The sequence below is a fragment of the Ischnura elegans genome, chromosome 11, assembly GCF_921293095.1.
Source record: "Ischnura elegans chromosome 11, ioIscEleg1.1, whole genome shotgun sequence".
Lineage (NCBI taxonomy): Eukaryota > Metazoa > Arthropoda > Insecta > Odonata > Coenagrionidae > Ischnura > Ischnura elegans.
Genome location: NC_060256.1, coordinates 70,030,870 through 70,041,492, shown reverse-complemented (window position 1 = coordinate 70,041,492; position 10,623 = coordinate 70,030,870). Strand labels below are relative to the sequence as shown.

The following is a 10,623-nucleotide window of genomic DNA, read 5'->3' as shown; positions in this document are numbered from 1 at the left end:
CGAGAGTGGGAGGGCAAAGTATGGACATACTCAAGAACCTTTGAAAGCCTCTAGCTCATAAGGTATGGTATGGTATTTGGAGGAGACGACGGACAGCTGAGGTCATTTGCGCCATGAGGGAAGTGTATGGAAGGAAGGGTGGAAACTAACCCGGCGTCGACATTAGCCATAGAGCATCTGGAGAGGGCGTTAGCTGAAAAAAGTGAAGCCAGCAGAAACCTGTTTACCCGATGCGCTTTTGTTCGTCCGCTATATCCCTTTACCTCGCTCGCTCGTTTTCCCACAAAGGTACGTGTTAAGAAAATCACCTAATTTTCGGTATACCGAGGCTGCTGAAGCATTCTGAAGGTATGCTGATATTCTAGAATTCATCTTAATACTGGTATATTATTATCTCCGTTAAAAAGTGAGTATTTAACCTTGAAAACGACATATTTATTCAACCTTCGCAGATGGTTTGCTGCGCGGCTTACGGGTGCAGTAATTGCCCCGGTAAAAAGATACCTGGACTCACATTCCACCGGTAAGTTGCAAAATAGTCAATTATTAGTAATATGTATATCATTTGCTTGAAGTGCATGGTCAACCTTGTTAATTGTCTATGTATGTGCCGCGTGCAGCAGGTGGACTCATGTGCGGCAGTGTACTGGTTATTTGTTACTTATCCTTATCAGTGCTAAAATTGTATTATACTATGTTGAATTTTGTCATGAGTGATAATGCTTATCGTAATGAAGTAAGATATTTAAAAAAATATCCGTTCTTTTTCGGAACTCTTTTCATCCCTGCGTACCATCGCTGGTGAACATTTTTGTGTATTGACATAATGGTTCAAAAATTTTTGTGCCAATTCGCGGTACAAGTTGTGCGATGTGAGTGAATTTCGTGCTTCATTGAACACTTGGTGTTCAGATATTAGGTCTATTTAGAGCGGAGATACGCATGGCACTCTTAGCCACCGAAATTCGACAAGTTAAAAATCATAACACATGTACAGGGATTTGTGGTTCTCAACCAAGCATTGGCAAATTAATGTTGTTTTCTACAAATTGTGGAAATTAGATCTAAAATGCAAAATTGTTAAGTTATTATACTGGCCTTACAATTGCGTCTCATGTTTTGAAAGGAATGCTTAGCAATATTTCAATTATCGACCGAAAAGTTATTATGATCATTAGCGATGACCAGTATATAACAGCACTTACTCGGCAAAAAAGGAACACGAACTTCTTCCTCTGTTGATGGGTTGATATACACCTTAATTGATCTTATTTAGAAATAAAATGCTCAGTCATAAAAATATTGTTGTAAAAAGCATAAGTTGATATGTATTAATGAACCACTTTACATGCCCAGAATGTGTTTTTTCTTGTTTCATAGTCCATTCATGTCACCTAAACTCTTAGAAAGTGGAGGGAACATGTTCTAATTAGTTTTTGCTGAGTTACAGCAATCTCTGGTTAATGTCATTTTTCATATAGTTCTTGTTCATCTTTTTTTGCTCGTAGGTGTTGTTTATATTTGTTTTTGTGATTACAACTTTGCTGAAGCAACAGCTCCTTTATCTATCCCTGTAAACACAAATAGCTGCAGCAGCGCTGCACAGGGGTTTCACAGCTGCAAGTTCGTTTCCGTTTAAATGAAGCGCGGTAACAGCGCTTGTGCAGCGCTGTTTCGCAGCACGCTGGCGAAACATGCAATTGCAGCGCATCAACAGCGCATGCCCAAAGCATGCCTGCAGCACGCTGCTGGAGCGCTGCGAATGCGAGTTTGTGCAACAATCCTCCGCTACGCGATTGTTTAACAGGGTGCTTGGGAAGTTTGCTGAGGCTATGGCGGCCAACGTTGTGGACGTTGTGGAACTGTTGATCGTCCTTGGGGATTCTAATTAGGTAAGAATTTATCATCTTCTTTTAAAATGTATAATTTTAGTTACTTTAAATTCAATGCTCCTTGAAATTAGGTAGAATTGGCATTCTTTCATGGTGAATATAAACACATTTTAAGAGTGAGTGGTTTTGTTTACATTCGTGGTCGTAGTTATGATTGGAACCATTGGAAATAAGCTTTAAAATAATAATCATATAGGTTTCCATTAATAGTGAAATAGGAAATTTGTAACGCATATCTCAGGAAAAGTTCACAGCAGAAAAGTTTTTAGTTAGCCAACCTGTTTAGTAAAATACTAAAAAGATTGTCTAACGAGATGGGCTGACGCGAGAGTGAAAAAATCATTAAAGCGGCAGAGAGAATGCCCTGCTAAAATGGAAGATGTCAATACTGATTTATCCAGTAATTATCTCGTGTTACTAATTAAAAAATATAAGCTGTTTAAAGTTTAAGTAAGCCTTCAAGAAAGCATTGACGAATTTTAAAATGAAAACGCTGGTAGAGGAGTAACGGGATAACTCAAAAGCATTTTGGTCTGGTGTTAGGAAATACGAGCAATGTAAAATATCTTCCGTTTGATCGCTAAAATACGATGATGGATAAGTATTAGCAAACAGTTTCGTGAAAGTCAATTTATTGAATTCCTACTTCAAGAGTGTGTTCACTGAACCTTCTGAGAACAAATTAGAAAATATTGACAATGTTTTTGCAAGTTCTAGCTTCAGGGTAGATTGCCTTCATGAGTGTTTGGCAAGTTTAGCCTTTATATAAATGAGAGTGTAATTTTCTGGCGTATGTAACATTGTTGTGATCGTGTGGTGTGCATGTGGGAATCCTCTTGCGTGCTTATGATTCATCATGATAAATATTATAATTATTACAAAGCTATTCTTGGTATAGTTTTTACTCTTGTCATTTATTCCTTCCCTCCTTTTACAATTGATCTCCCATTGATTGCGTCTTTTGTATCAGTAGATGCTTTATGTGTGTTCTTTGGTATTTCCTCAGATGCTGATAAGAAGCCTACGCTGGTTCATGTTGGTTTTGGTAAAATAAATAAAAAGATAGGAGAGTGGTACCAGCAATTGCACCAGGATAAGGAGATCTGTTTTTGACAGCGATTGTGTATACTGTTGCATTATTATGAATGTATGATTTTATTTTCCATTGAATTGCTCTTGCTTCATCTGATGTGTCTAGCATAATTACTTTAAACGACCACTGTTTATTCTCTAATTTTCAGTTTTGTATTTCGAAGTAAGGGCATAAAAACTTCCACTGCTATTGTATGCCATGCAATTCTGCCCTTGGGTACTGTCATTTTGTTCTGTAACTAGGAATTGTGGTGCATTCTCATTCTATATTGAGTACTATGTTTGTTGCCTTTGCTTTTGATGATTTTTCGTTGCATTGCTTCTGCTGACATATGCATTAATTACTTAACATGAATTTTGTTTATTCTCTAATTTTCAAATTTATATTCTGAGGAGAGGGCAGAGAAACTTCCACTGCCATTAATTGCTATTTAAATCTGGCCTTGCATGCTGTCTCTTTGTTCTGTAACTTTTTGGGATTCAAATTAAAAGATGCACTGAAAATAAATTTTTTAAGCATATTTTGAATTTTATTCTTCTACCATAAACTCATTCTGCTGTAAGGATAATGCTATATAGCGAATGGTGAGTAAGTATCTGTGTTTAAGGTATGCTTAGTTATTCTGAGGATTGTTGTACGCTTTGTATGGAGTGGTTACCAGTTCTTAATTTTGCATTCTTTTTTTGATTCGAGATTTGAGAACTAGTGCTGTTTTGGCTGAGTGAAGTACTGATGGTAAGCCTAGAGTGAAAGTCTATGGAAATTTTACTTTCTAGGTTATGACCGTCATAGAATTCTACCCTGTGTGCCAAACTTCTAGTCAAGGTAATTTCGTTTTGGTTTACTACCCTGTGGCCATAGTTATGCAGGTTATTCCGGACCTTTTCATTGATGGTATGCTTTCAGTGTAAATCCCCAAAAGCAATTCCATCATTCATGTGCAGGTCTGAATTATCATCGCTGCTATGCTCGTAGATATGTCTACTTGTCCGGGCACTAGTCAGCCTGGCAGGTGAATGAAGAAATAGCTATTGGGCATAAGCTATGAAGGAGTACTGAAATAAATTATTAGGTCTTGATTGAACTGCGTAATTCAATCAAGACCTAATAATTTATTTCAGTACTCTTTCATAGCGTATGCCCAATAGCTATTTCTTCATTCACCTGCCAGGCTGACTAGTGCCCGGACAAGTAGACATATCTACGAGCATAGCAACGATGATAATTCAGACCTGCACATGAATGATGGAATTGCTTTTGGGGATAGGCCACCGGGTAGTAATTGGCAAGGATAAGCTTGATTCAGTACGCAATTAAAGCGAAATTCGGGCGCCGCAGCACCGCTGGTGTAGCGTTGCTAATGCATTTCTACAGCGCTGCAAGACGGTTGTTGCAGCGCTGCCGCAGCAACTGAACGGCGCTGCTGCAGCTATTCAGCAGCGCTCGTGATGCTCCTCCGTTACGCTGCCGCAGCTGTTCTGCAGCGCTACAGTGGCGCTCTAGCAGCGCGTGTGGCATTCAAAAAACGGAAATTTGAAGGTTGCTGTCGCGCGTCAGCAGCGCGTGGGCACCGTCTGCAGCGCTACGGTGCAGCGCTGCTACAGCGCTTCAGCAGCTATTTGTGTTTACAGGGATGCTATGATCAAGTTGGTGCCTCTTTCATTTTTTTTCAATTTAGTGCCCCTTTCCCTTTCATTGCTTCTTTGTGAATGTGTTCATCATGATCAATCATGTTTTCGTCTGTTTTGCAATTTGAAAAAAATAAGTAATTACCCTGTATAAGGCGATGAAAGTTTGTGGCACATATGGTGGTTTCCTACTAACTACTCGCCCAGAACTCATGATCTGTCAATGAATTTCCCCCTTTGACTCAACATATTTGTCTTTCGTTACAATTGTCACTTCAATTTTAATCAATGTGAATGACACGCATTAAGGTTATTGCTTACGATACAATAAACAATCTATTTTAGGCTATATGTAAGTACATTAGGTGCACGCATATGTCACACCACTACAATACATAGCAAACAAAAGTATGCACCTATTTTGTACCACACATGTGCACCATAATGTCAAGTTACTCAAATACTAGCTTGCAAAAATTCAATTTCATTACTTTCATTGTTTTGGCATTAAAGGGTGACAAAAATATTGCCAATTTTAGACAACATTAAATGGAATAGGATTATTTTGTATATGTGTAGTAAATTGTTCCCAATTTGATAAGGACCAACTCTGTTTACTACCAGTGTGGAAGTGCGGTGGCCTAGTGGATAGAGCATTGGGCTACTGCTAGATGCGTGACACCTTTTGACACATCCAACAGAAATTCTTGCATTTTGTGGTGGTCAAAGAAAGCAATCAGCCCTCCTATTCTGAATAGCTTCCATTCAATCACTTGTTTAATTAGCGACGAACTTCAAACGAACTCGAAATTTAAATTTCTCATTCATTGTTCTCCTGATGAAGTAGAAACTTAAGTGATAGCATTTTTCATAAACATCTAGAGATTTATCTTGATTGGTGATGCTAAGCATTTGATATATCACACAGATTCTGCCCATTGAAATTGTCAAATAATTCCTATTTAGGTGTAATATATATATCCTATAGGTAAAGAATTTATACATTTTTAATTGCAGGTTCAGCTAATCCAGTAGCCGATGTAATTGAGGTTGTATGAACGTACAAAAATTGGAAATGATCCCGGAGGTGTGGCGGCCTTCATCATGTATTCATAATGCTCTTGCCAATCTGAATATATCTTAATAGAATGTTACATCATGTCTGCCTGAGATTTATTGTTAATTTGGTTACTTTGCATTAATTGTATAAATAATCAGTTTCAATAGCATTGTTTAATCATTCTGGAAATCTGAAAATGTAACATTTGATGGGTGTGTACATTATATAAGTTGGAAAATGGGAATTGTTTTCTTTTTTAATACCTCCTTCAACGATTCCATTTAACACAGCTGTTACCCACTGTGCATGTTCGCCTGATTTTGGGGAAGGAAAATAATATCTGAATTGTCAGCACTTGAAATTCATCAGACCCATTCTCAATTTCTTAAGACAGTATTGTTTTCATGGCAGTTTACTCGGAATTGTAAGCGAAATCTCTTTCGAGCTTGTCTCATAGATGATATTTTACTTTCCTAATGCTCAAAATTTTCCTTTGATGAGGAAGCCCTTTTGATTAAATGGCCATGAGGTTATTAACAGTAGTTTCGGAAATGATTTACACTGTGTAACACTTAGATATTGAAGTTACATATCCGAAAAAAAATGTCCGGCGATAAGAATCGAAGCTTGACTTCGCTGTGTTTAAAATTTTCTCATCAATACTTTTTGTAGAGAATTCATAAGTAATGGTAGGCATGATTCCCGATTGTTTTAAGTCTTGCTAAACCATATTATTTTCCTTGAATCACGATTTATGTATATTTTTGACGGATTATTAGCCAAATAAAATCTTGTAGTGCACGCAATAGCAATTAAACGTGATTATTATCGTAGCATTCAGTGTCCTCCCATTCCTCTCTCGTCCATTTATCCTTTTTTATTTACTTTCATAATTGAATTTGGTTTAAAACATTCTATTGTAAATATCAGAAGTTATATACTTTAAGGGTTCACATGCATTCGTCAGATATTTTTCAGCTTACGGCCGAAAATTAGTTGCTATTGTCGCAAGTGACTTGTCGTGCGTCATATTTTTAATTTGCCGCACCGTGGTTGAATCGTCTATTTCATCCAAAAGATGCATTTTTTCCGGTTTTATATTCAACAAATAATCTTCGCTCATCGGTGGGGACGACTTTTTCCGGCTGTCAGTAGGGAAAATATTGAGTTTCCTTTGACGAATATCCCATAAGGAACCATGTATTTCTGCTTCACCCGAGGTAAAGGAATATGGCGGACGGGCTGAAGTGCCACGCCCCCCTGGCTTCACTTTCCTACCGTGGGAGGGGTAGCTAACGCCCTCTCCAGATGCTCTATGACATTAGCCTGCTCTTAACAAATGAATTCCAGGTGACAACGGCTGAAAGTCCCTTCCGACTGACGGAGTGTTGCACTTCAAATGTCTTCCACATTACATTCAAGCAGGGATTGGGAAGTTTCTGAAAATTCTGTGCCACCGCCGGGATTTGAACCCTAGCCCACGGGGTGGGAAGGTAGCACTAAAGTCACTACTCCAACCAGATCCCCAGCTCATAGGGCAACTATCTTCTGGGCGTCCATTAATTACGTGAGGTAATTTTGACGATTTTTGGGCCCTCACTCCCCCCTTGGTTAGATATCATTAGGCTTAGCACGACCCGCTCCTCTAATCTCTCGTTAGATTGTTCAAAATGCGTACTTTCAGTGTAAATGCTTTAATCTATGCTTCATTGCGTTGGATTTATAAAGAAATGGTGTTATTATTTTTATATAAGATAAGATATGTTTTTTTTTATACTTTTTTTATGATTTTATAATAATATAATAATAATATTTATTGCAGAGATTAGAAATTTTACAAAAACTTATAACATTAATCAAAGATGAAATGTCATTTACAAGAAAATACAATGTGAAAAAAAAGTCTAGGTCCCGCTAAGCCTTTCAAGGCTTGTCAGCAGGTGCCTATTAGTTTTTTTTTTTTATTCGTGGTCGCACATTGTCTTTTAAAATTGTGTATCTCATAATGTTTCCACTATTACCAAAAACATATTATAAAATTATTGGGAAGCAAGAGTACATACATAAATACACATTAACATTACAGGAATATATGTATAATTTTTTTTATAAAACGTGATTGCATTGGAGATATTTTTTAATTGGAGACAAAATGTATGTATCTTTCTTATATATGTATAAGACATAAATTTTGATAAATTTGTAACAAAACAATGTTTAAAAATTTTAGCAGTATAATGTCATTAAATTTTTAACAATATACTTTTTTATAATATAAGAAATTTAATGGCAGAGATTAGAAATGGTAGCTGAATAGGTTATAACTTTAAACAAAAAATAAAATAAATGTATTATCACATAAACAAACATGAATTCTCACCAATAATGTTTCCACTATTACCAAAAACATATTATAAAATTATTAGGAAGCAAGAGTACATACATAAATACACATTAACATTACAGGGATATATGTATTAAATATTTTTTTTTATATATAACGTGATTGCATTGGAGTTATTTCTTGTATTAGAAGAAAGAAAAAATATATATGACAAAATAAAGACAAAATATATGTATCTTTCTTTATACATGTATAAACCATAAATTTAGGTTAATTTTTAACTAAACAATGTTTAAAATTTTTAGCAATATAATGTCATAAAATTTTTTAACAATAGACTTTTTTATAATATAAGAAATTTAATGGCAGAGATTAGAAATGGTAGCAGAAAAGGTTATAACTTTAAGCAAAAAAGAAAATAGATGTATTATCACATTAGCAAACATGAATTCTCACTAATAATGTTTCCACTATTGCCAAAAACATATTATAAAATTATTAGGGAGCAAGAGTACATACATAAATACACATTAACATTACAGGAATATATGTATTAAATTTTTTTTTAAATATATAACGTGATTGCATTTGAGATATTTCTCGTATTGGAAGAAAGAAATTATATATGTGACAAAATAAAGACAAAATATATGTATCTTTCTTTATACATGTTTAAACCATAAATTTTGATTAATTTTTAACAAAACAATGTTTAACATTTTTAGTAGTATAATGTCATTAAATTTTTAACATGTGTACATAACATAACATATTTTTAACATACATACAAGACAAAGAAATAAATGTATTATCCCATAAGCAAACATAATTCTTATATTTCGGTATCATTATATTTCTCTAGTAACCAATGTCTCAGACGCGTTTTTAGTGGAGAAATATTTTCTATTGATTGCAAATTTTGTGGTAGCGTATTAAACAATTTAGGAACTACGTGTTCCAAGGTTCTTTTCCCGTGAGCGTTGATGAAACTAGGTACATTATATATTCTAGTACTTCGGAGTCCTATATCGTGTGTTACATTTCTTATAGTTTTGTAGCTATTGTTAAAATAGTTGTCCGTTATTAATATGTAGTGTAATAAATCGCGTATTGGAAGAATGTTTAGATTTTTGTAAATTTTAAAGACATTTCTTTCTCTTGGATCCAATTGTAATACCATATTGTTTTGGATTTTTTCCACCTTTCTCAACAGGGTTTTATTTGTGGAGCCCCAGATCGTTAAACCATATCTGAGTACTGCTTCACCGAGACTTAAGTAGGTACAACATTTTTTAAAATTGAATTGGTAAGGTATATTTCACACAATATAGTTGGTACAAAATACATCTAAGTCTATTACACAAGTGATTAATATGCTCACTGAAGTCAAAATTTTCGTCTACGGTCAATCCTAAATATCTAAAGGAGTTGACTTGGGAAATAAATGAACAGGAATATAAATGACAGTTACTCTTTTTATGGCCAGGGTTACCAGTATGAAGGCATAAATGCGTATGAAATCTTAATTTTATTAGTTTTCTCGTTACCTTGGCATTTCGGAATTGCATGGTTACCGTTTTCTTATCATTTATTACTAATTTATTGTCATGGCACCAGCACTGTATCGCATAGAAATCCTGTTGCATTTTTTCATTAGCCATTTCAAAAGATTTGCTGATTGAAACTAGCGCTATATCATCAGCATACATATATATTTTAGAATGATTAATATATTCTGGTATGTCGTTTACATATATACAGAAGAGTATTGGCCCTAATATAGAGCCTTGTGGCACACCAGAGGTGACAGATTTAATCGTGCTCTTATGTTCAAATAATTTTACAAGTAATTTCCTATTGGTGAGATAGCTTTCTAACCATGTAAGCGGTATTCCTCGTATTCCACATCGTTCCAGTTTTTTTAAAAGGATGTTGATATCGATAGTATCGAAAGCTTTAGTGAAGTCGATATATACAGCGAGAACGGACCAGTTCTTATTTAGGCTTTTCCGTACATCTTCACTGAAGTACTCCAGAAGCGATCGTGCACTTTTATTTCTTTGGTACCCATATTGATGTTTAGTGATAATGTTGAATTTTTCTATGAAGTTAATTAATTGTACCGCAAAATATCTTTCTATGACTTTATCCAAGGAGGGTAGAATAGAAATGGGACGATAATTGTTTGTGTCGTTTTTCTTTCCTTGTTTATATATCGGTCTGATTACCGCTAACTTTAAATCGTTATGTAATTTGCCTTCAGTTATGCTTTTGTTTATCCAGTGGGTTGTTGCAGCAATGATGTCATGTTTACAACTGAGATCGATCATTCTTATATTATCGTGCCCTGGGCATTTATTTTTTGATTGCTGTAATATACTTTGGATATCAGCTGGAGTTGCTGGCAACAATAAAAAGGTAGATGGAATAATTTTTTTAGCACCAGGGTTGAGAATTTATTTTTAATTTTTTATATATTTAAGATCACTAATATTGTAGTCTAGAATCACTGTCTTGCGGAAAAAATTACGTCATCTTTGCCAGGATGTCCCCTGAACCCCACGTGAGATTGGGTGATAATCGGCTTGACATCCAAACCCCACTAA

The 10,623-nt window shown here is 35.3% G+C and overlaps 1 long non-coding RNA gene across 1 annotated transcript; it reads left to right on the top strand.

Annotated features, from left to right (window-relative positions):
* Positions 1-281: 281 nt before the first annotated feature.
* On the top strand, positions 282-5,676 carry LOC124167991. The gene is made up of 3 exons (XR_006866808.1): positions 282-348; positions 453-523; positions 5,631-5,676. It is a non-coding gene; the product is annotated as an uncharacterized LOC124167991 (long non-coding RNA).
* The last annotated feature ends 4,947 nt before the right edge of the window (positions 5,677-10,623 follow it).